Source organism: Aedes aegypti, chromosome 1 (genome assembly GCF_002204515.2).
Source record: "Aedes aegypti strain LVP_AGWG chromosome 1, AaegL5.0 Primary Assembly, whole genome shotgun sequence".
Classification (NCBI taxonomy): domain Eukaryota; kingdom Metazoa; phylum Arthropoda; class Insecta; order Diptera; family Culicidae; genus Aedes; species Aedes aegypti.
In genome coordinates, this window is record NC_035107.1 from 52,429,879 (window position 1) to 52,453,398 (window position 23,520).

At 37.4% G+C, this 23,520-nt stretch overlaps 1 protein-coding gene and 1 long non-coding RNA gene across 2 annotated transcripts in view; both read left to right on the forward strand.

Moving 5' to 3' along the window:
• LOC5568402 (putative epidermal cell surface receptor) overlaps nt 1-23,520 on the forward strand; it is a 666,851-nt gene that overhangs the window by 269,217 nt on the left and 374,114 nt on the right. The gene's annotated exons all lie outside the window — the stretch shown is intronic.
• On the forward strand, nt 16,548-17,569 carry LOC110677954. Its single transcript, XR_002501351.1, has 2 exons — nt 16,548-17,011; nt 17,297-17,569. It is a non-coding gene; the product is annotated as an uncharacterized LOC110677954 (long non-coding RNA).

Consider the following 23,520-nt stretch of genomic DNA (forward strand, 5'->3'; position numbering starts at 1 on the left):
TATAACTTTAAATTCGATCTTAAATCCCTAAGCATGTTTGACAAAGTGGGGCCATTTTTGCAATCTAAGTTAGATATATTTATATAATGTCTACAGGCCTAGGGGTATGCAACGCCCTATTGACCATATGCGATTCGTTCAATTTTTGTTCAAAGTTTATCAATTTATAATCCAACAGCGATTTACTGAATGTCAAAGGATATGTATTAATTATTATCTTTCTAGAAACATAGTTATATACAAAGAAATTAAGGTTTATGTGGGTTTTTGGGATTTTCATTTAAAGGAGAAACATTTTTATATGTGATTTACTCCGAAGTGCTGTATTTTAATGCATACAATCTGAATGACGTTCTTTATTGACATTATGCTCCAACTGCAGTTATGTAATAGCCGAGAATCGACTTTCTATTGTATGAAAATCATAATGTAGAAAAAATACCATTTCCTTCCAATTAACTATCAAAGTTACCCTGTTTTACGATACCTCTTTCGTACTTACGGGTGTATAGTATAATAACCTTGAGTGGAAGCGCTCCGGTTGTTAAAAACTTTACGTCAAAGGCACTTTAGCGAACGATTGCTTCTGTAGATTATGATGTCTTCACGACAGAGCTGGCAGAATGAGGACTACTTCAAAACCCTTTCAAATTAAGACATCGTCGATTCAAGATGGTTCCTGCAAGAATCTGTTGGAGTTTGATGGATTAACGAGTGCAGTATTGCCAGTTTTTCAAGGGCGTGACTGTGTTATACAAATCTTGTTCATTTCTGCTAATTGCAACCTGCTTTCCTCGCAGGGATACAAAGCATACAAACAAAGCACAAATCCTCATCCAAGATCACTTCTTCAAGTGCCATTTGGGCCGATTAATTAAGATTTGCACCGCAAGTGGCGCCGATGGCGTAACGTGACGTGACGTGTGGCAGGAGAGGATTCAATTTTGAGCTTTCAAGTGTTCTCTACGGATGTCGTCGATAGCTGCTCTGTAGCCATCACCACCACCCTCGCTACGCTTGATAACGCCCACTGTGGCACTAAATGTGCTTGTAAGGGTGACGATAATGATTGTCAATTTTGAGCTGATGATGTTCTAACGGTGCTCTGGTTGGGGCTGCATACCGATGCCTACACTCTGCGAAATCGGAATAGTACCAAACCAATTTTATAAGAGCTTTTTTTGGATTCTTTATTAATATCGGGTACCTCCGTTGGTTTGACAACATTTATTCTGAACACTTTTTAATTTGTACCCCGCTAATTTACACATCGTTCAGATTAAAAATGGTTCAAACGTCATTTAGCCCATGGAACGGAGTAAAGTGAATTGGAACGCTGTGGAGCGGAACACAAAATCAAAACAAAACTGTGAAAGAAGTTACCAGAAAACCGATTTTAGGGTGACTAGACACGGTGTCTACTACCTGTAAAAACCTGGAAAACCTGGAATTATCAGGGAATTTTGTTTAACCTGGAAAAATATGTAATTCTCAGGGAATTTCGATCATAATCAGGGAAATTATTTTGTTGCGCTTATTTATGGTAGAATATGTTCACGACAAGGGATTTTTGAGTCAAAACCCAGAGCTAACCACTATTTGCCAGAGAATTTTCTTGAATTGGAAAAGGAAGGTCTCTAAAATCTCTTTTTTTAACCAAAACGGTCTCCAAAGTCTCTTTTTTCCTTATCTTGTTTGCAGTGAATTCTTATGCAAAATCTTGTCTCATATTTTTTGGGAAAAGCTTTAGAAATGATCCAAGTAGTTTCTCCAGAGATTTCATCTGGAATACTTTTAGGAAATAATGCAGCTTTCTCCACAGATTTTCTTCAAGAGATTCCTTTATCAATATTTTTACTATAATTTTTCAAAGGGTTCTTGAAAGAATTTCTTCAAACTGTGCTTCAGGAAATCCTTGAGTACTTCAACGTTACTACCTTCAGTAATTTTCTCTAGGATTTCTCTGACTGATTTTTCAGACTGATCTAGGACTTCCTCCAGTTATATTTTTTACTAACTTTTCAACCGAATTCTCCATTTCTTACTCTAAGATATCTTCAAAGATTCCCAGAGTATTTTTTCCAAGAAAAAGTCGAAAAAAATTGTTGAAGGATTTGTTTTTTTTTTCAAGAAACCCGATAAGAATTCCTCGGCATTTCTGAGTTCCTTGAAAAAAAAATCTAGGAATTTCTCTTAAGCATTCCATCCAAGGAATACTGCAGTTCCTTCGAAAAAAAAAATCAATCTATTTCCTCTAAAAATCCCCATGAAATCCACCAGTTAACACTACAGCATTTTTTTTTTTTCAAGAAGTCTTTCGATCATTCCTACTTAATTTTTATGGATTTGATCCGATGTTTTTCAGTGATCCACGGATTCAAATGATTTGTTATTTTTTCAATTATCTTAGCAATAATTTAAAAAATCTTTTAAAATTTCCTAAAGGGTGAGATCTTCTAGAAATCCTTGTCCATCTAGGAGACTTAGGAATCTACACAAATTTCAACAGAGGTTACCGTAAGATTTACTTTGGCAATACGAATTTTTAAAATTCATTCACATTTGCTTGGAGAAATGCTCGCAAGAATAGTTGGAAAAAATTGACGACTCCTTTGAGAATTGTTTTAGTACTCATAAAGAAATCTCTGGAGTAATTCCTAAAGGTGTCCTTAGATAATTCCTAGTTGAAATATTAAAAAAAAAATCTGAAGCAAAATTTTGTAGGACATCCTGGGTAATCCATAGAGGCACTAGTTTCTGGTTGATATTTTTACTATGTTGTAAACGGAGCCTTGGAGGATATTCAAGAGAACTGACCTTCTTGAAAAATATTTGAAAATATTTCCTTCCTTTCTTCCTAACCTGAACTAATCTTCGGACTTTCGGAGTTATACACCCCAACCTCTTTTTACGACCGTTATCGGGGGGTCGTAAAAAAAATCGGTCGTTAAAAAGTCAGGGTTATAATAATGTTTTTGAAAAATGCGACGTCTATATGCGGAAATACGGATTCGAGATATTCGGCAAAGTTGAAGCATGGGTTGAAAACTTTCCAAACTGGCTGTTCAAGTTTTCATATCTTGGTGATAGATGGCAACGCTGCTTTTTTATGGGGGTGTGATATGCAAATACTAAAAAAATTTAAAGATAACGATTCCGAATGGTAACCAAAGTTGAAGGAAGTGTTGCGTGTTATACAGTCGGTCGAATCACAAATATTCATTTAGCTGGCACCACTGTTTAAGATGAATGTAGAAGAAATTAAAAACAGAAAAACAGAATGCTTAGCAATACTCTTCAACTGTAATCCAGTTTTTCATGAAGGGTTCAAAATTTTGTCGTAGCTGGCAACACTGCTTAAGTGAAATTGCGCCACCAGGCAGTACAAGTAAGCATGCAACTATTGTTTTGCGGATATTTCAGGATCCTGACCACTTAGAAAGATGGCGTCTTCGGCAAAGTTGTTCAGTAGCTCAAGTACTATCATTATTTTAGCCAAGAGATTTGAGATTTTGCTACCAGGCGGTGCAAGTGAGCATAGAAGTTTTGTTTTGCGAATATCTCAGGATCCTGGCCACTTAGAAAAATTACGCCTTTGGTGAAGTTGGTCAATAGTTCAAGGGCTATCATTATTCTAGTCAAGAGATACAAGGTTTTTCCACCAGCTCAAAGGCTATTATTATTGTAGTCAAGAGAATCGAGGTTTTTCCACCAGGCGGCGCTAGTGAACATGAAACTTTTGTTTTGCGGATATCTCAGGATCCTGGCTACTTAGAAAGATGGCGCCTTCGGCAAAGTTGTTCAGTAGCCCAAGCGCTATCATTATAAAAGCTACGCGATTCAAAATTTTGCCACCAGGCGGTGCTAGTGAGCATGAAACTTTTGTTTTGCGTATATCTTAGGATCCTGACTACATAGACATGGCGTCTTGGACAATGGCTGAGCTACTCAACAAGTTTACCGAAGACGCCATCTTTCTAGGTGGTCAGGATCCTGAGCTATCCGCAAAACAAAAGTTCTATGCTCACTAGCGCCGCCTGGTGGCAAAATTTTGAATCACATAGCTTTTATAATGATGATTCATTCATCTTTCTAAGAGTTAAGGATCCTGAGAAATCCGCAAAACAAAATTTCGATGCTCACTAGCGCCACCTAGTGGCAGAATTCCGCAATTCAATGACCGCCATATGTTAGCCCTTGAACTACTGAACAATTTTGCTGAACATCATGACCCTCTATTTTGAATACTTTTCAATTTATTGATAAATTATAAAAACGGTCGTTAATCTGAATTTCGGTCGTAAAAAAGTGGTCGTATAACGAACCGTCGGTAAAAAAACGGTCGTTAAAAGAGGTTGGAGTGCATTGGAATCTTTCGGAAAATATGCGAAAGAATTTCTAATTAAATTTCTTGGGGAAATCATTGAAACTGTACGCAGCAATACAAGCAGTATTATTTGTCGTAATGTCACGAGAAAGAAAAAAAAATAGAAATAATCCAAGAGAAATGTTTGGTCTGATTCTATGAAAAATCTTTTTTTTTCTGATGATTCGTGTTAGCTTTCGTTTTATTTTTCAATTACTGTTTGGTATCAATTTGGTTCCTGATTAGTTTCTTTTTCAGGCAACAGGTTTCTAAATTTCCTATTTTCAAGAGACTCAATCTCTATCAGCCTTGTTTCATGCACAATTTACAAAATCATTGAAAAATATTCGGTTTCAGAAAAAAACGATTTTGGAATGTTGGGAATAACATTTCACTCGATAATTAGTCGATCATAACTGAAGAGTGAAAAGTATACAATAACAATTTGCCATTCATTAATCATCTGACTGACTACTACTGACTCATAAACGACGTCTGCTAGCTTTAACTTGGATTCAACACAGTGTAGTATATAAGCTTGTATGCAATGTTTCATGGAGAGCTTTAAGGGGAACTTTAAGCTTTGCAGCTTGTATGCGACCCCCTTTATTGATTATATTAATGTGAGCTATCTTGCATACACTGAAATGAATTTTATTGTAGAAATTACTGGATCCATGGTAAAATTAAGAACTGCACCAACGATTTTCAACCGACTACATTAATCTGTTAACTCTACCAAAACATAGTCAACATGACTACATAAGAAAATATATTCTGTTACTTTAACCAGAGTTGTAGTATATATGACTAGAAACATTCTTGATTTGACAAGTTCGGTATTATACTTTTGACCACACTGTGTTGTACGGTGTGTGTCATGGATAGAAATACAATGCTTTGTAGTGAATGCTACTAGGTACATAGTCACATTTACTGCACTGCTCAGTAAATTTTTCCAGATTATAGTAAACTTGACAGATTTTTGTAGTCGGTTGAAAATCGTTGGTGCAGTTCTCAATTCTACCCTGGATTCGGTAGATTATGCAACAAAATTTGTTTGCGTGTATGAACTACGCATAAGCTAGTACTGAACTTATATAAGCATCGATAGAATATTATGTTCACTATTAAAGACCTGACGAGTTGTGATTAAATAAAATTATTCTTCAACCATCCACCAAGAAAAGTATCGAAAAATACATCTCAACATGGAAAAGTTATCTAATTAGAAAAGTAATTTAAATTTCGTAACCATTATGATTAATTTAGAATTCTTGAATATTTTCGAATGAAATTCAAACATTTAATTCTACATACATAATCTCTTTGCACGAGAACGCAGTTATAAAAAAAACTTTCAAGAAGAAGCATACCGATGCAATTGAAAGCTCCGTTCAGTTTACGAGGAGGAGAGCACTTGCAAACGAAGTAAAAGACACCATGATAATCAAAACATAATTTGAATAATTTTTTGCCTTGGTGTTTTTGTTTCATATTGGAATATTGGATATTGGAATAGCATGCTTTAAACATGTCTAAAAGCGTAAATAGCAACTATAACAAGACCCAGATAGCCGTAGCGGTAAACGCGCAGCTATTCAGCATGACCATGTTGAGGGTCGTGGGTTCGTATCTCACTGGTCGAGGTTTTTTTCGTAAAGGAAATTTTCTCGATTCCCAGGGCATAAGAGTATCTTCGTACCTGCCACACGATATACACAAGCAAAAATGGTCAATCGGCAAAGAAAGCTCTCAATTAATAACTGTGGAAGTGCTCATAAGAACACTAATCTGAGAAGCAGGCTTTGTCCCAGTTGGGACCTAACGCCAGAAAAAATAAAATAACAAAAACTCTTTAAAATGTGTCATTACTTCGTTTTAGCCATATAAAATTAGAATATTTATAAAACCTGGAATTATTTTGTAAAACCTAGAAATATGGGTACACGACGTTAGGCATAAGTATGATAAGCATAAATACGATAGGCATAATGGACGTTTGGCATAATGTACGATAGGCATAATTTCCAAAATGAAAATTGAAATCGTATGTGTGAAAAGTGAGCTGACTTTTTTGATAATTATGAAAGGCTCAAATGCGGTTGCCTTGCAGTTGTAAATCCTTTGAAGTCAATTTCTTGGACAAAACTTGCCTAAATGATCAGCACAATAATGTAAAGGGCCTTCGTTAGCTTAATGTCACTTCTGCGACTATACAGCAAACCCATGTTGAAGGAATTTTAGTTTGTTTCCAAGTCGATGCAGAATATTTTCGTTTTCTTCACTTGCTTGGCCATGAAGAATAATCGTGCTCGCGTATCGTGTACAAATAATAATGCAAAATGGCTACTTTGGCAAAGCAAATTTTTGGGTAATAACTGTGAAAGTGCTCCCAAAACACTGCGCTAAGGATTTGTGTAGGGGAGTTTGGTTGTACACATATAGGGGGACATGGGGCAAGAAGGACACCCGGGGCAATAGTGCCACCTCTAATTTCACGTAGTTCAAATCAATTTTTTGATGTTTAACACAGGATAAGTATAAATTGAGTATTAATTGAGGATTGTGTAAATATTACAGTTAAAAATGTTTAGTACAAAAAATTAGAAAAATGTTTTTAACTCACCAACGCAAAATATGCGAAATATTATAAGACTGTAGGACTGGAAAACAAGGTTTAACTCCCAATAAATGCAAAACATATTGATTTTTCCGCACAGTATTGATGATTTTCAATTGTTTAATATAGCTGTGAGGAAATTTTTTCGAAAAAGTACTTTTGACATTAAATTTTACATATATAATAATAGTATGTCTTATGGGGCAGGTATCAGAAGGCCGGCTCCAAAGGCACGTTCCCCACCAGTTGGGAGATTTGTGCCATCGCCATATTTGAGCCTATTTCATCATCTACCCGATGGGAGAGAAAAGGGAAGGGAAAGATGGGAGGAAATAGGAGTGGGGTCCCTTGAAGAGGGAAGATCGCATAAGCGAAATGAGAGCATGTAGCTATATACCACAATGGGTTCGAACAGCGCCCTAAAAAGGGCACTGCAAAACGCATGAGCGTAAAGAGAGCCTATAGCTCATTACCACAGCGGGTTAAGAATAACAGGATGTCCTGAAGATTCAGGCTTCTGTATTCAGTTTCACTTAATAAGTGTTTACCAAGTAATTGGAATCGCATTTGCGCAAAAACTGGACAGTTACATATCAGGTGATACGAAGTTCCATAATCGGAGTCACAACTATCACACACAAATGAGTCAGCACGCTGAATATTTGCCATGTGATAGTTGAGTCGGCAGTGGCCTGTCAACGCTCTGACCAAGAGACTGCAATTCTGCTTTGACAGATTTGTTAAATACTTCGCCACTTTTGGAGATGGCTCAGTAATATACAATTTTGTTTGACGACACGACTCCAAACTATTCCAATATTGCTTGTGCTGAGTTGCCGCCCAAGAGTTCATCTGAAGCTTCACCCAGCACTTCGAAATTGGAATAGCCGGATCAGGGCCAATGAAGTCATGCGATGCTCCATCGCGAGCTAGCTCATCAGCCAATTCATTTCCAGCGATGGAAGAATGGCCAGGTACCCATACAAGGTTTACAGAGTTGACTGAATTCAGTTCCTCAATTTGAGTTCGACATGCGATAACAAGCTTCGACCTTGAGTTGGCCGAAGCGAGAGCTTTTATAGCAGCCTGACTATCTGAACAGAAGTATATGACTTTACCCATTACGCGCTGTTGAAGTGCTGATTGCACTCCACACATAAGAGCAAATATTTCCGCCTGAAAAACGGTGCAGTTTCTACCAAGTGAGTAAAACTGATTCAGCGTTAGCTCACGAGAATATACTCCTGCACCAGCTCTACCTTCAAGAAGGGAGCCATCAGTGTAACATACTATATTGTTTGATATACTTCTTTCCAAATAGCCAGACGTCCACTCTTCCCGTGAAGGGAATTGTGTGGTAAATGTCCTGTAAGGAAAGTTACAAGCAATTGTGAGATCACTTGGAGCAAGGACAATTTTGTCCCAATTCACCAAAAGTGGAAACAACGAAGTGTGTGTAGATCTACGATTCACTGGATTTTTCTCCAGTAGATCCAGTACCCATAAACGGTAAGAGCAAGAAAGTGCTTCTTGTTTAAGATATATGTGTAGTGGCGCAACGTCGAAAAGGGCCTCGAGCGCTGCTGTGGGAGTTGTAGAGAACGCACCAGACATCGCCATCAAGCACATCCTTTGGAGATGGCCCAATTTTGATTGGATTGTTCTCTCTTCGTCCTTTTGCCACCACACAAGACATCCATATGCCAATATTGGTCGAACAACTGTTGTGTAAATCCATTTGATATATTTGGGTTTGAGGCCCCAAGTTTTACCAAAGGTTCGCCGGCATTGACCGAAGGCCATACAAGCTTTTTTGACTCTGAAATCAATGTGAGCTGTCCATAAAAGTTTGGAATCTAGAATGACTCCGACATACTTTACTTGATCAGTCACATTAATCTCAGTGCCAAAAAGACGTAAAGGTCGAATTCCATCGCGGTTTCGTCTTTCCGTAAACAGAACAATAGATGTTTTATTCGGGTTAACCGAAAGGCCATATTGGCGACACCAACTCTCGACTACTTGAAGAGCACTTTGCGTCAGGTCGAATAGGGTGCTTATGCACATACCAACTATCAGAGCTAGATAGTCGTCGGCAAATCCATAAGTTGGAAAACCGCAATTATTGAGTTGCCTCAATAGGGTATCTGCTACGAGATTCCACAAAAGTGGTGACAAGACTCCCCCTTGGGGGCATCCGCAAACACTCAATTTTTGAATCGCTGCTTGACGCAATGTCGAGAAGAGATGTCGGTTTTTGAGCATTTGATGAATCCAATTGGTAATCATTGTAGGTAGCCCATGGTTTCGTGCGGCCTCCAATATGGCATCGAAAGACACGTTATCAAAGGCACCCTCAATATCCAAGAAAACACCCAAGCAGGATTGCTTCTGAGCGAATGCTTTCTCGATATCGTATACAACTTTGTGTAAAAGAGTCACAGTGGACTTTCCAGATTGGTAAGCATGTTGATTCACATGAAGAGGCATGTTTGCCAAATAAACATCACGGATGTGATGATCGATAATGCGTTCCAGACATTTCAGAAGAAAAGAGGTCAGACTGATTGGTCTAAAACTCTTCGCTTCTTCATACGACGCACGTCCCCCTTTCGGGATAAACTTTACAGTAATATCACGCCAGGATCTGGGAATATACCCGGTAGCAAAACTGCTTACAAGTAGCTTTTTCAAAACATGTTTGATAAACTCAAACCCCTTTTGGAGCAGAACAGGATAAATCCCATCCGCTCCTGGAGATTTGAAAGGAGCAAAACCATTAAGTGCCCATTGAATCGATTCAGTAGTTACGATACTGCGAGCCGAGGCCAGAGACTCGTAACTACATGAAAAGACATTTGGTTCATCCGTAGATGCTATGTCCACACATCCGGGGAAGTGTGTATTGAATAAACATTCTAAAACTTCTTCATCGGAAGAAGTAAAGTCACCATTAGGTAAGCGAATTTCGTTCACTTGGAAATCCTTAGATTTTGCAAGAATTTTGTTCAACCGACTGACTTCACTCAAACTGGAAACATTTGTACAAAGGTTTTTCCAGCCGAATCGTTCAGCAGAACGAAGAGCCTTCTTGTAAGCCTTGCGAGCTGACTTGAACGACTCTGATCCAGCTGAACGGCGTCTGTTCCAACTCCTTCTACATTGTTTCCTGAGTCTAGTCAGATCGGAATTCCACCATGGGGTCCCTCTTGTAGTCTTTACAGACCGCAGAGGACATGCTTCTTCAAAAGCTTCCATAATGTAGGATGTTGTTGTATCAACGGCATCATCCAGATCACTTGGATTTTCAATGGACGGAGAATATCCATGAAATTTGGTCGCAACCAATTCAATGTAAAGTTCCCAGTTTGTTGACCGGGGATTCCTAAAACGCAAAGTCTGCGCAGTTACATTTGAATGTTCAAAGAAGATGTAGCGATGATCAGATAATGATTCCTCATCTGATACATGCCAATTCGTCAACTCGTGACTGATTCTATTCGAGCAGAGCGTTATGTCTAACACTTCTTCTCTATTAGAAACCATGAAGGTTGGGCGATTGCCTATGTTAAGTAATCCAAGGTCTGTACTACTTAAGTATTCCATCAGACTGGAGCCTCTCAAATTGATATCCGAGCTGCCCAAGATGATGTGATGAGCATTGGCATCACTGCCCACAATCAGCGGAAGGCCTTTTGTTAAGCAGTGTACGACAACTCGTTTGAAGTCATCCGTTGGGGATGGTTCATCATGTGGTAAATATACCGAACAATAGACGTATTTCCTGTTGAGGTCACCAACAGAAACATCGATTGTGACAGCACATACATCTCTGGTTGTTAACTCAGAAATGAGTGTAGCAACGATTGCTTTATTAACTAGCACGCATGCGCGGGGCATGGAGCGCGAGTTTGCCATTTCAAGCTTGCTAAAAGTAGCAAAAACTGGGTCCACAAGGTTACCTAGATAGAAGTTCCCTCTACGAAAGTAGGGTTCTTGAACTAGCGTTACTTGGGCTGCACCATTTTGCATGAGTCTGCAAAGATTGATCGTTGCTGTTCTTTTATGCTGAAGATTGATCTGAGCTAACCTAACCGTAGCCACTACCCAAACTAGGCAGGATTAAGCTTTTTGCAATCTCAGCACGAAAAAGACCAGCAACGAAAAAACCAGATCGGTATCTATTTAAAGTCGCCAAAGGCGAAATAGCACAGAATACACTGTGTAAAACGCATAATGCGAATCCATATAGGTGATAATTTAAATTAAATGTCAACATATTCATAATCCCACCCTTATTAAGCCTCAGGATAGAGACTGAAGAAGGGCAGCCGATTATCTCGGAGAAACACAAGGTCACCTGCACCATTGCTCCGGGTAGCACAGGAAGGACTCAATACTGTGGAGGGCGCCCTGGTACACCACAGGCTCCGTTTGCGGTTAGGTTTTATTTAGACCCCCCTAACCATTCATTCTTAGGCACGGTACGCATCACACCATAAATTAGGGGTCACCTGTGAGGTGGACTTTTACCACCGGAACAGGCAGTCCGTAGTGTTAATTCTTAGCCAGTTGAAACAACCGCTACCGACACTACGCGGCTATCTAGGCTGCTCGGGAAAAGGAGGTTAATATTGATGATTAACTCCTGACGTGCCCAAGCAGCCTCAAAGCCTCAAAACTTGCCTAAATGATCAGCACAATAATGTAAAGGGCCTTCGTTAGCTTAATGTCACTTCTGCGACTATACAGCAAACCCATGTTGAAGGAATCTTAGTTTGTTTCCAAGTCGATGCAGAATATTTTCGTTTTCTACACTTGCTTGGCCATGAAGAATAATCGTGCTCGCGTATCGTGTACAAATAATAATGCAAAATGGCTACTTTGGCAAAGCAAATTTTTGGGTAATAACTGTGAAAGTGCTCCCAAAACACTGCGCTAAGGATTTGTGTAGGGGAGTTTGGTTGTACACATATAGGGGGACATGGGGCAAGAAGGACACCCGGGGCAATAGTGCCACCTCTAATTTCACGTAGTTCAAATCAATTTTTTGATGTTTAACACAGGATAAGTATAAATTGAGTATTAATTGAGGATTGTGTAAATATTACAGTTAAAAATGTTTAGTACAAAAAAATAGAAAAATGTTTTTAACTCACCAACGCAAAATATGCGAAATATTATAAGACTGTAGGACTGGAAAACAAGGTTTAACTCCCAATAAATGCAAAACATATTGATTTTTCCGCACAGTATTGATGATTTTCAATTGTTTAATATAGCTGTGAGGAAATTTTTTCGAAAAAGTACTTTTGACATTAAATTTTACATATATAATAATAGTATGTCTTATGGGGCAAGAGGGACACCGCAATTTTCTCATATAAAATCAAATGAACTTTTATTTTTCTTGTTTAATATTGCATTCAATCAACGTTTTCTACAAAATAAAATCAAAATAAACCATCTTGGACATTCAAAATGGTTTCTAAAAATTTTTACTATTATTGTTACAGTCAAATAAGATGAAAACTAAATTATTTTCGTAAAATTACTTTTTAACTAAAAGTCTACTTTTATCCCTCAGTTTTTATCTTTACTTACTCTACAATTTATCGTTTAGGCGGGGAAATAATAATATACAAAATTTGTGGCATTTTGCTCTGGTGGTCTTCTTGCCCCATACGAGTGGCACTCTTGCCCCGTGCCTCGTTTAAAAACCTCATAAGAAGGGACATTTTCAAAAATCTCAAATCATCATGTGTTTCTTATATTTTTGAAATCTATCGATATCATCATTTACAAGTTACAAATGCGGCTGATCAAAATTAATAAAATATCATCGAAAATTGTTTGCAGAAGAGGCAAAGAAACTGTTCTCACTACATTATATTGATGAATAGATTCGGAGTGGGAATGTGACGCCAAGAAAATGGTTGTCACACTTCCAAAAATTATTAATTGAAGATAATGTCACCTATCATAACATAAATTCTTGACTTGACTCTTGATTGTGGTCTTCAAGTTAATCATTTGCATTATAAGTTCTTTTATTTGTATGGATGATTTCCCTTCTTTAGAATTAACGTAACCATGTGAGAAAAATATAACAAAAAATGTTATACACTCACTTAAATAAATATCTTTAGAAACAAATGACATTTCGATTGCAGATTGCAAATATAAAAACGCATTGCTTGTTCTTAATACAAAGTTTCGATTTTCTGTTAATAAGTGGATACAGATATTTTATATTATTGGCTTGAATGCCCTCAATCTGATTTTTGAAAGTTACATTTTTATCTAGCACGAGCCCTAGACACTTAACTTCATCTGACCAATTTATTGCAACCCCTCTCATCGTAACAACATGTCTACACGGGTAAAAATTCCGCACTCCAAATAAGGAGAATGAGTCATGATTTCGGGAGGGAATTGTGTTTTCATGTTATGAAAATACACCATGACCAAAAGTCATGAAATCATGCAGCATTTTACCGTAACGCCGGCTGTACGTTTCGTTTTCAATTTAAAGCGAAGAAAAATGTCAGCTGGAATCCTCAAATCATGAAGCATGTATGCTGGAACCCTGAATAAAATTCATGGAAACATAAGCACTATTCATGTATTTAGATGGCTGTCATTTATGATTCCGATTTTGGTGTTGAAAAGTGGAAAGTTGAGTCATGAAATCATAAAGAAGGATCCCTGAATCGTGAACTCATTTCATGAAAACGAAACATTATACGTCAATTTAAATCCCAGTTTATATTTAGCGTTAGCGTTAGCGTAGTTACGGTATACTTTGTAGATTGGATACTAGCAACATTCATGTTTCTTTTTAATAATCTCATCCTGACTACTTTCAAGAACAAGGCAGGGGAGTATACCTTGTTCAAATCATAAACAAGAATACTAAAAGCATGAATATCGCTATTCCCGACCACGCCCATCTTTACCGTAACTAGGGATAGGGGAAGGAAATGTTGATATAGCACTTACTTAATGAGAGGCCACCGACTCAGCGACACCCTCAGAAGTGCTACGGAGTTGGAGGTTGGGGAAGGTATATTGTCAGGATTCGCCTAGAAAGTTGGCGATAGACCATAAATATTTGTTGTTTAAGCGTTTTCAAATTAATCTTTTGAATGCCGGCAATCAAAAGAGAAAACAATAGCTTATTTATAGTATAAATAGTATTTCGCGAAATGCTTGTCGATTGTGCAGTAATATTTTTGCTCAAAAACCAGTAAAAAGCAAAACCGATCCCTCCAGGGTCATCGAATTGTATAAAATAACGATACGCGTAAAAAAAAATCACGCCTATTGAAAAACTGTACTGTGCCCATTGAAAAACTGTACTGGGTGGTACTGTATTTTTAGATAATCGAAAAACGAAAGGAAGCGCGTTCGAACTAATCACCCTAGGATAACACAGTCGGTTTTTCTGCTCAAAATTATACGAAAAGCAGAATCGCAGTTTATATTTGCTATTGGTAAACAAATGAAATGAAAATTTAAATCGTTGCGACTTTTGTGCCGGTAGTTCCGTAATAAACCGCGAACACATTCCACAATTGTCAACCTAACGAGTGCCAAATCTTTAGCAGGATCGCGAACATTCAGTGGTTAGGTTTGTACGCAAAATATTGTTTCAAACATTAATTGATATGACAAATGGTCCCTGGGCTCACAAAATGATGGTGGATTGCATAAGTAATGGAACACTCCTTAACAACACTGTGGATGTGAAAAGTGAACTGGAACATCCAACTGCCGAAGGCTTTTTGTGAGCTGCTCTGCTATAAGACATAGGGAAGGCATCACATCCGAACAGTTAGAATTGCCGACGAATTTGTGAAGCGAAATCTTCGCTCAAAGCCAAACATTGCGTGGTTCTGCAAAATCAGGATGAAGGCTTGTAAGTATATTTTGGAACATCTAACAGCTCCGGCAGATTGATTGTGTCGTGACACAATGTGGGAACTTACGGAAATCTCGCCAAGAATGTCATCGATACGATGGCAAGGTTCCGAAGAGCAGTGTCTTGAATTTAAACTTTTTCAAAAACAAAACTTTTTTTTATAATTTCACTAGAAAAAATCACCGATCGCCATGAGACGCGCTGACTTTGATGAAGAAACCCGCATAGAAAATTACAGATTGTCAAACATTTCAAACAGTAAACTACCCTTAACGGTTAAGGTTAACGTTCTACAAACAGTGCTTTATACGTTGAACAGTATGAATGCTACAGCTTAAAACTATAAAGAATGGTCTAAGCAATCTACATCAAGCAGTTACAATATATTGAAGTGTTTGCATATTGTGAAACGTTTTGGGGATAGATAATTGTGATAAATAGTTAAATCATAAAGCTACCGTTCAATAAATGGTACGTGATTAAATTGAACACTCCCAAAATATACAATACAGATCCTGTGGAAATCGCACATTACGATCCACGGTTACTGGTTTTTAAACAGTTTATAGCTTTCATTGCCTTCTGAATTACAAACATCAAACATGACAAAAAAAATTTACGAGTTTAATAATAATAAAATGATTGTAATTTAAAATTATGACTACATGGTGTGTTAAACGTTTTAAGCGTGTTAGCTGTTGTGTTTATGTACACTGAACCAAGTAATCATGTCCGATTTATCTGAAAACACATTTAGTTTTTTTCCATATAGCTTTTCACATAACGCTCATCAATTTATCACATGAACTTGTGCGATTTCGTTTTAATTAGATTCATCTGATAAAACACATACATTTCATGCATATTGAAGATAAGAACCATTGGATGTTGCCAATGAATGTTATGTTAAATTCAGATGACAAATATTAGTAATGTCAGTGATTTCTATATAATAGTATAATAAATTGTCGATGCTTTCATTTCAGATATTAGTAGAATTTACAATACAATTTAAATTGAAACATCGTTTATTTAGTAAACTATTAATTACAATGAATAGCCAATCACATTGATTGGTATAATTTTAAGTTAAAACAACACATCCCATACGATTTTGAACACTGCTGTGTGTACTGAGCATTTTTTTTTCTTTCGTCCTTGTTCCGCCATCTCCAGCTTACAATCAAAAAGATGTTTCCCGTAAATTAAATTCCATAATTCATTCACATCCAATTTGTGTTATGAATATTTTACTTACCCTTTTTTTTACCGTGACGTTATAATTCCAATTGATGTCGCTTATAATTTAAAGCGACTTAAATCCACCACAATCAAATTATGAAACTCGCAATCACGAAAGTACGAATAAAATAAGGAAATAATAAGAACGAATTTTCACATCGGGTAATCACATAACATTCATCGGATTACGTACATGACTTTTGTTCATATACAATTCATAGTATTGGTATATGAATGGTATTAAACATCATAATGAGTTTTATGTGTTCTTTGAATGAATATCATTAGATGCACATAAAATGAATCGGATTTTAATTATCGCAAGGGTATGTGAGGTTTTTAATATTTTCTATGATATTTGTTGGTTCAGTGTAGTTAAAAAAATAAACGAAAAACTAATCCATCATATTTTTGCTTCGGTTCCGTTGTTGATTTACCCTTTGGACAGAAACCAAGTTTACAATGTTATTCCGGCAGTGCTCCGTGAATCTGTCCACTGGGGTCGTTTCATCTTCCGTCGGAAGATATTATTCGGACATCAGGGTGCAGCATTTCGATTTCTCAGTCACGCATAGGAACATCTGAAAATTGATCGAGCTGATGGAAGACCACCGACGGTGAGTAAACTACATTGGTAAAAGGTCCGTGGATTTGCACGACAGCGAGCAACAACCCAACCCCACCGATCGGTAGTAGGACAGTAGGCGACGCTTTGAAATCGACGGAAAAAGAATCAAATGATCATGCGAAATATCACTTTGCACTCAACGTTCCCTGCGCAACTGTGTCCGGTGCCAATACCAACCCCACGTGAGTGACCAATCGGATAGCCGCTTATGTGGTCGGGATCGGATTCGTAAGTATTTTTACCAGATATACGATATTTTCATATTCTAATTAGGGCAGGTGTACCAGTTATGGACATAGTGGTTCCTTATTTCGCCATACGGGATTACTTGAATGTTTTCACATTTTAAAAAATTGTGTGTGTTGTAGTAATAAGATTTAAGATATATCTTGATATTTAAACATTAAAAAAGATTTAAAATGTGAAACTGATCGGCATTTCACGTATGACCAAATAGGGAACCACTATGACCATAACTGGTACACTCTCCCTATGTTTCTTTGTCTTCTATAGAACCTATCATCTTTTCATAAAGTAGACGACTCTTCCAAGGATCCAAAGCGAAAGGATGTCTGATGTTGCAGGTCAGGTAAAACGACGAGGTCATTTAAGGAGGACTAATGTTTTGGACTGGCACTGGATTACGGGACGAATGACCCTCGTGTTAAAGTCCCCCTCAGCAAATAACAACAACTAGCACTGGCAGAATCAATTATTGAAACCTAGCAATTATTCCGCTATTGCTGAGGAAACAGTGAAATAAAAGCGATAAAAATTTAATTTTAACTTTGCGTTTTATATTTTTTTATGAAGGAATAAGAACGTTTTAAAATATAATGTACAAACATAACAGCACAATAAAACATAGGGTGAAAGTACCATACCACACAGTAAATGAATGATTACACAAACATTATTAGTTTTATTGAGGCTTTATAGTTCAACAATTCCTCAACTGTTTGTGGCACAGTGAATCTAGCAAAAAATGGATAGTATTCCAATCATTTGGCAGATTGTCATCGACAAATTTTGTTCGAAAAAATCGGCGTTTTTTTAAGGTTACATAACTTATTCCCCACATTATTATTTTCCCAATTACCATTCACCAAACTGTAAAAATCGTTTATGGTACAGTGCGTATATTGTTATTTTGGATGTGATATGGAACTGTTCAGTAATTGTCGCAAATAGTTGCGGATAGTTTCGGAAACAGTGACTATATTGTTCCAGTTTATGCGGGAAGTGACAGTTAGATTTGTGTAACGCCCTGAGCATACAAATTCTTGCATAATACTCACGATTTCATGACTTTTAGTTTATGAATCCGGTTTATAGTTTATATAGTTTATATAGTTTATAGTTCATAAACATGAAAGTTTATGAATTCATGACTTTTGTTTATGAATCCGGGAACTGATTTTTTTTCCGTGTAGTAGAAGGTTTCAAATGAAGAGCTTTTGGTTTATGTGGGAATATTATCAGTTGAGTTTTTGAAGCATCAGAAGAAATTTTTCATTTTTACAAGTGTGAAAAAAAATTATCCAAGCTTTTTTACAATCTACAATAAATAGATGACACGCAGACTTCGATCTTTGATGGAGAGGCCTGTATCTTCCGCAAACAAAGAGTTATGACATCCCTGAGGTAGGCCTGTTGAATGCTTTTTCTATATCTAGAAGAGCAAGACCAGCAGAATAGCATTCAGATTTGTTGGAACGAATACACAAATGTTACACGTAAAAGTTGATGAGGTATCGAATGCCAATATCGGAATCCGAACTGTTCATTGGCAAACATTGGATTTTCGTTGAGGTGGACCATCACTCTAAATGACCTTTTTAAAAATGGAGAGTACAGGAATGTTGATGTAGGAAAAAAAGGGTGGTGCCATTTTAATTTCCCTGAGTGTACCAACTAGAGCCGCTTTGCTTCCACTCATTAAACATTTATTTTAATCGCACAGCCTTCATTTTCACCTCATCCGCCAGGACCTCACCAGGATGGATGGAAGCGTGTCATTGGGAAGAAAGGGTGTACGGGTGCTAAACGGCTTGATTGGGAACATCGTATAGAGAGTAGGCCTTGCATAATAGCGGCAAATTAAGCGCGTATTAGCTTTTGCTAGCCAGGGCACGGAGAACAGTCGGAGGCGTGTCGTTGCCAGACTACTAACGAGCTTATGTTCGATGTTCAATCAAAGGAGGCGGCGTAAGCTGCTCCGGTTGTTATGTTGATTGGTGGTGACGATGGTTCGTCGTTAGCTCATTACATGGATTACACTCAGTAAGGTTCTTATTTATATTGTTTTATTCAAGACTTCGAGAATAAGGTGCATGAGCTAAGAATAGAACATTTGCTTTAAAAGTTTTATTGTTTATTTTAGGAATATCGATTGATTTTTTATTGCTTTCTTCTAATTTATAATTGATTATTGTAATCGAATAACTAATGAAAATATGTTTATTTGAATATTTTCTATTGTGCTATATATTTTCGAACTATTGCTTATGCCCATTATGTCTCATATATGCATAAAAACAACGATGCTCATCAGTCACTATCTAGTGCATTCCTCTGCAAACAATCCTTCAGCACCGTAATCAAATCCACGTTAAGCTTGAAAGTGCCCCAAAACTTCTTTCAGCAAAATCCGAAAAAAAAACTTCATCCTCCTGTATCACCGCGTGTGACATCCTGAGGGGGGAGTGATTCCGCACCGAAAAACTACAACAATGCGAAAAAGTTTTCCCCAGTCAAACCCGAAACTCCGTACGTCTATGTTAGCGGAAGACCGTGGTAAAGCATGGTGAGAACCACCACAGGAGTCCAATTTATCAAAGAGCTGCGAAACCCCACTTTTTCCCATTTATATTATCGATAGCATCACAAGAATTTGAGTAAAGAAATGTTTTCCATCATGTATGGACGCCAAATAACTGCTCAATTCAAAACACCTTATTTTCACTTCAAAGCTTGACTTCATCCATGCAAATTTGGATCTTAAACGTCATTCTAAATATCATTCGACTAAATGGCCTTTAGTGGAATCTTTGAACATAGAAGCAACATCGGAAAAGGTGATTTCGTTGAATGTAAATTCTGATTGCCGGGAAATTTATGTTTCAAAACGCTGAAAAATAAAAATAAAAATAGCAATATATTGAGAAAGCTGAATTTTTGCCACGACTTTTTTCAACTCGGACCACTGTGATCCGTGGGGATCACCTTCCGGCCAAGGTTTGTTTAATGACAGGTTCACTGATCTAAGCAGTCAGTGGGTGCGCGGTGTGGTTGGCTGCGGGGAAGGTGGAAGTGACAGCTGGCGCGTTGGCTAGCTGGCGGGTTTGTGTACACTGCTTCTCTCTCTACCGTTTCTATGGGGTTGTTAGGGAATGTTTACTCCAACAAACATAAATACAGTGAAGTGAAAATTTTCGCGAATCAAATTTTCGTCGTCAATGTAGTATTCCGGTGTTTTGGATCGCAGAAAAGTGGATTACAAATTTAATAAGTTGGTGAATAGTTGAATGTAATGCGTATCTATTGAAGAAATTCCAAATAGTTCTTCGGGTGAGAGCCACCCACCACCGACGAACCACCGATGAAAGAGAGGATGTGCCATGGTGTTGCCGTCGAACGGTGACGGTTGTATTCGACGAGTTAAATTAATCATATTCATTCTACTATCAGTACATTACACAGTAAAGGAAATTCAGGTACTTTGCCGCGTATACTACACACATACGGGTGTAAAAGAATCATGGCATACATCTATACCTACTTTGTCACGCCATGTACCTGATATCCAAACAACCAAAACAAACTCGGCAGCTGTCACTAGGCATTTCAAAATGGCGGAATGGTAAATCTGACATATTGGATTACCTCCCTTCTAGATACCTTGCTTCCGGCTGCGTTGTTGGTTGTGTTGTGTACTGTTCTCCAAATGCGTACCGCGGGCTTGGTTCAGCTCTGGCTATTGTGGTTGGTTAGCCGAAAAAGTTACTCCTTTTCGTATTTCACCCCTACAGTGTAACTTTGCGGCCGGAAGTCCATAGAAAAACGAAAAACGTGTAAAGTGAGAATTTTCACTCATGGTTCATAAGCGCTGTATGCGATAGATACAGTGCCGAGAAGTGAATTGGCAGAATTTTGATGTAGTTGTGATGCGATTTTAATGTCGCTTCCATCAACGGGATGTGTTTCAGTTCTAGTTTTTTACTCCGTAATCCAGTTGAAGTCACAACAATGAGCACTAAACGACGGACCAACATTGAATTTTGTAAGCAATCTCGTCTTGTTCACTAGAAACATTTTTTTGAAATTTGGGAATGGTTTTGAACAAGTTTCTTAAAAAAAATCAGAGAGTTGAAGATTCTTCTTAGAAATAGCTTGAATAAATGTACTTAAATAAGATGTTTTCGTTTTCAATTGGTGGCACAAACGGCTTCGAACCATCTCAAAAATATGTAACACAACAACATTGTGCCGCTATTCTATTTTATGAAACACCACTTAACAGTCATACAAATATTAATGCCCATTTCGATGAGCTCACGCCTCCATCGTTTGCACCTGAAATCCATTTTCAATAGCAAGAAAAGAATCTCACTAATGTTCCGCATCTGTTTACCGATATTATTTACAGTTTTCCTCTGCCACCCCCTCATCTACCATATTTTCACCATGCTGACTTTTACGAGCTCCAGTCGTGGGTTTAGTTTGTAGCAAAATACCACCCCGACCCCCATTTCGAACCCCATTCACAGTAACGGCTCATGCATGCAAAACGATTGGAAAACCTGTATCACATTCGCTTTCTTTTTTCATGTGCGAGTCGTAACTTGCAGCGTACCAGGAGTATCATGTAGGTGGTGGCCGGCAAAGGTATTCTCGCCCAAGTGATTTTCCTTTTTGAAAGAGATCAATTTTATGCAATATTTACAGCGCTCCGTGCCAAAAGGTGTTTTTGATCAACGTGAATGGATGGAAAGGAAATCGTGGGTGCTTAACGCTTCGTTTGCAGTCAGTATGCGTGAAAAAATGCATGATTCTGCATTGGATATGCAATCGGTTTAGACAAGCTCTATGGAATTGCATTCTCAGATGGCGAAAATGAGGGAAACATTTATCTCAGTTAAAATATACAACAGCATTGATGTAGGACTACAGATCATACGGTATGAATGCGTGTACAATTGAAAAAAAAAGCATAGTATCATCTCGTGATTCCAAATCTCGAGTACTTATCAGCTAAGAGTTCAGAAAAGGTATTACCACTTCAGTAGGCGCACTGTTGTATTTTGTACAACGCTGGTGGAAAAACCTCGCTGGTCGTGCACAGCATCAGCGTGCTGCTTCTGACGATGGTAATCTGCGTTGGACGATTGGAAGATTTATGAATACCAGAGGAAATTCTTGTTTGAGTTCTGATTTTATGGTACGTGTTTGAAGGTATCGGTAAGAATTTTGCAATTTTGGGTATTCCATAAAATATGAGCGTTGGCCAAAGATCACGATCCCTGTAAGCACCAAAATACCGTTATTTACTTAATTAAGATTGTTCAATCTATTGTCGTTTTCAAAAATATTGGCAATTGACGATTTAAGTCAACTTACATGCAAGTTTACAAGCTCGTATGGCTATTTGTTTGTTTATTTTGTCACAGAATTAACAGTTCACACAGAATTAAGTTGATAAATTACCAATGCTAATCAACAAAGCTCATGATGTAAAATAGATACCGTAAAATCGGGTGTAATTGATCAGAAGGGTGAAATTGATCATCGTTTCACACGATTTTATTTCTTCGTAATGGAGCATAAATATCAATGTAAGCTGCAGTAAATGAACGTTGTTTGTTGTAACTATTGTCGAATTGTGTGTTGTGAAGTTTTTTGCGTTGAAGAATGTTTATTACTATGAAAATAATGTAAAATTTCAAAATCGGGCACGGTGCAGTATTGACAAACACCTATAAACTTCTATTTCTAAGCAAGGATTTGAACATAGTATAAACCTGAAAATTTGTGAGGATGCTTGAGATACATCCGCAAACCAGATTTCATCACCAAAACTCGTACCAATTAGCTAAAATGGTTGAAATAATTGAATTTCTGTTAGATATTATTGATTTCCTTAGGAAATTGCATACATTTAGGCGTTTTCCGCGTAGTTCTTGAAATTTAACTATTCGTTTTTTATATAAATATTGCATTGTTAAGATTTTGACAAGCATATTCGGATTCAGGGAGCTCAAGTTTATCATGTAGAGTTGTTTTGAAAACTAACAATAATGGCAATGACAAGTGATCAATTTCACCCCGAAATGAGATCCCCTGATTTTTTATTTTAGAGATATTTGTTAAAATTAAAATGACATTTGTTAGAAAATTTCGGTACATGAGTCGATGAGGCTCACCTTCGTACTTGTTTTCCTGCATTTAGTTGTTTGGCATTTTTAACATTATAGAAAACAGACTAGAAAAACCGTGAAATATGATCAATTTCACCCGAAATTACGGTACTTCAAAATTATTTGGACAGGTTGGAAAAGTCCATTTAATCAAAATTGAATCAAAGTAATTTTATCTAAATCTCAAAACATCAATCAAATACTAGGAATGCCGAATTTGTATCAACAGATTCTGAATGGAATCCCAGAGTTACCTGAAAAACACCCATCAGAAATTCAACTGGTAAATTAGAAATCTTCTGCATCCCCAAATCTAGGATT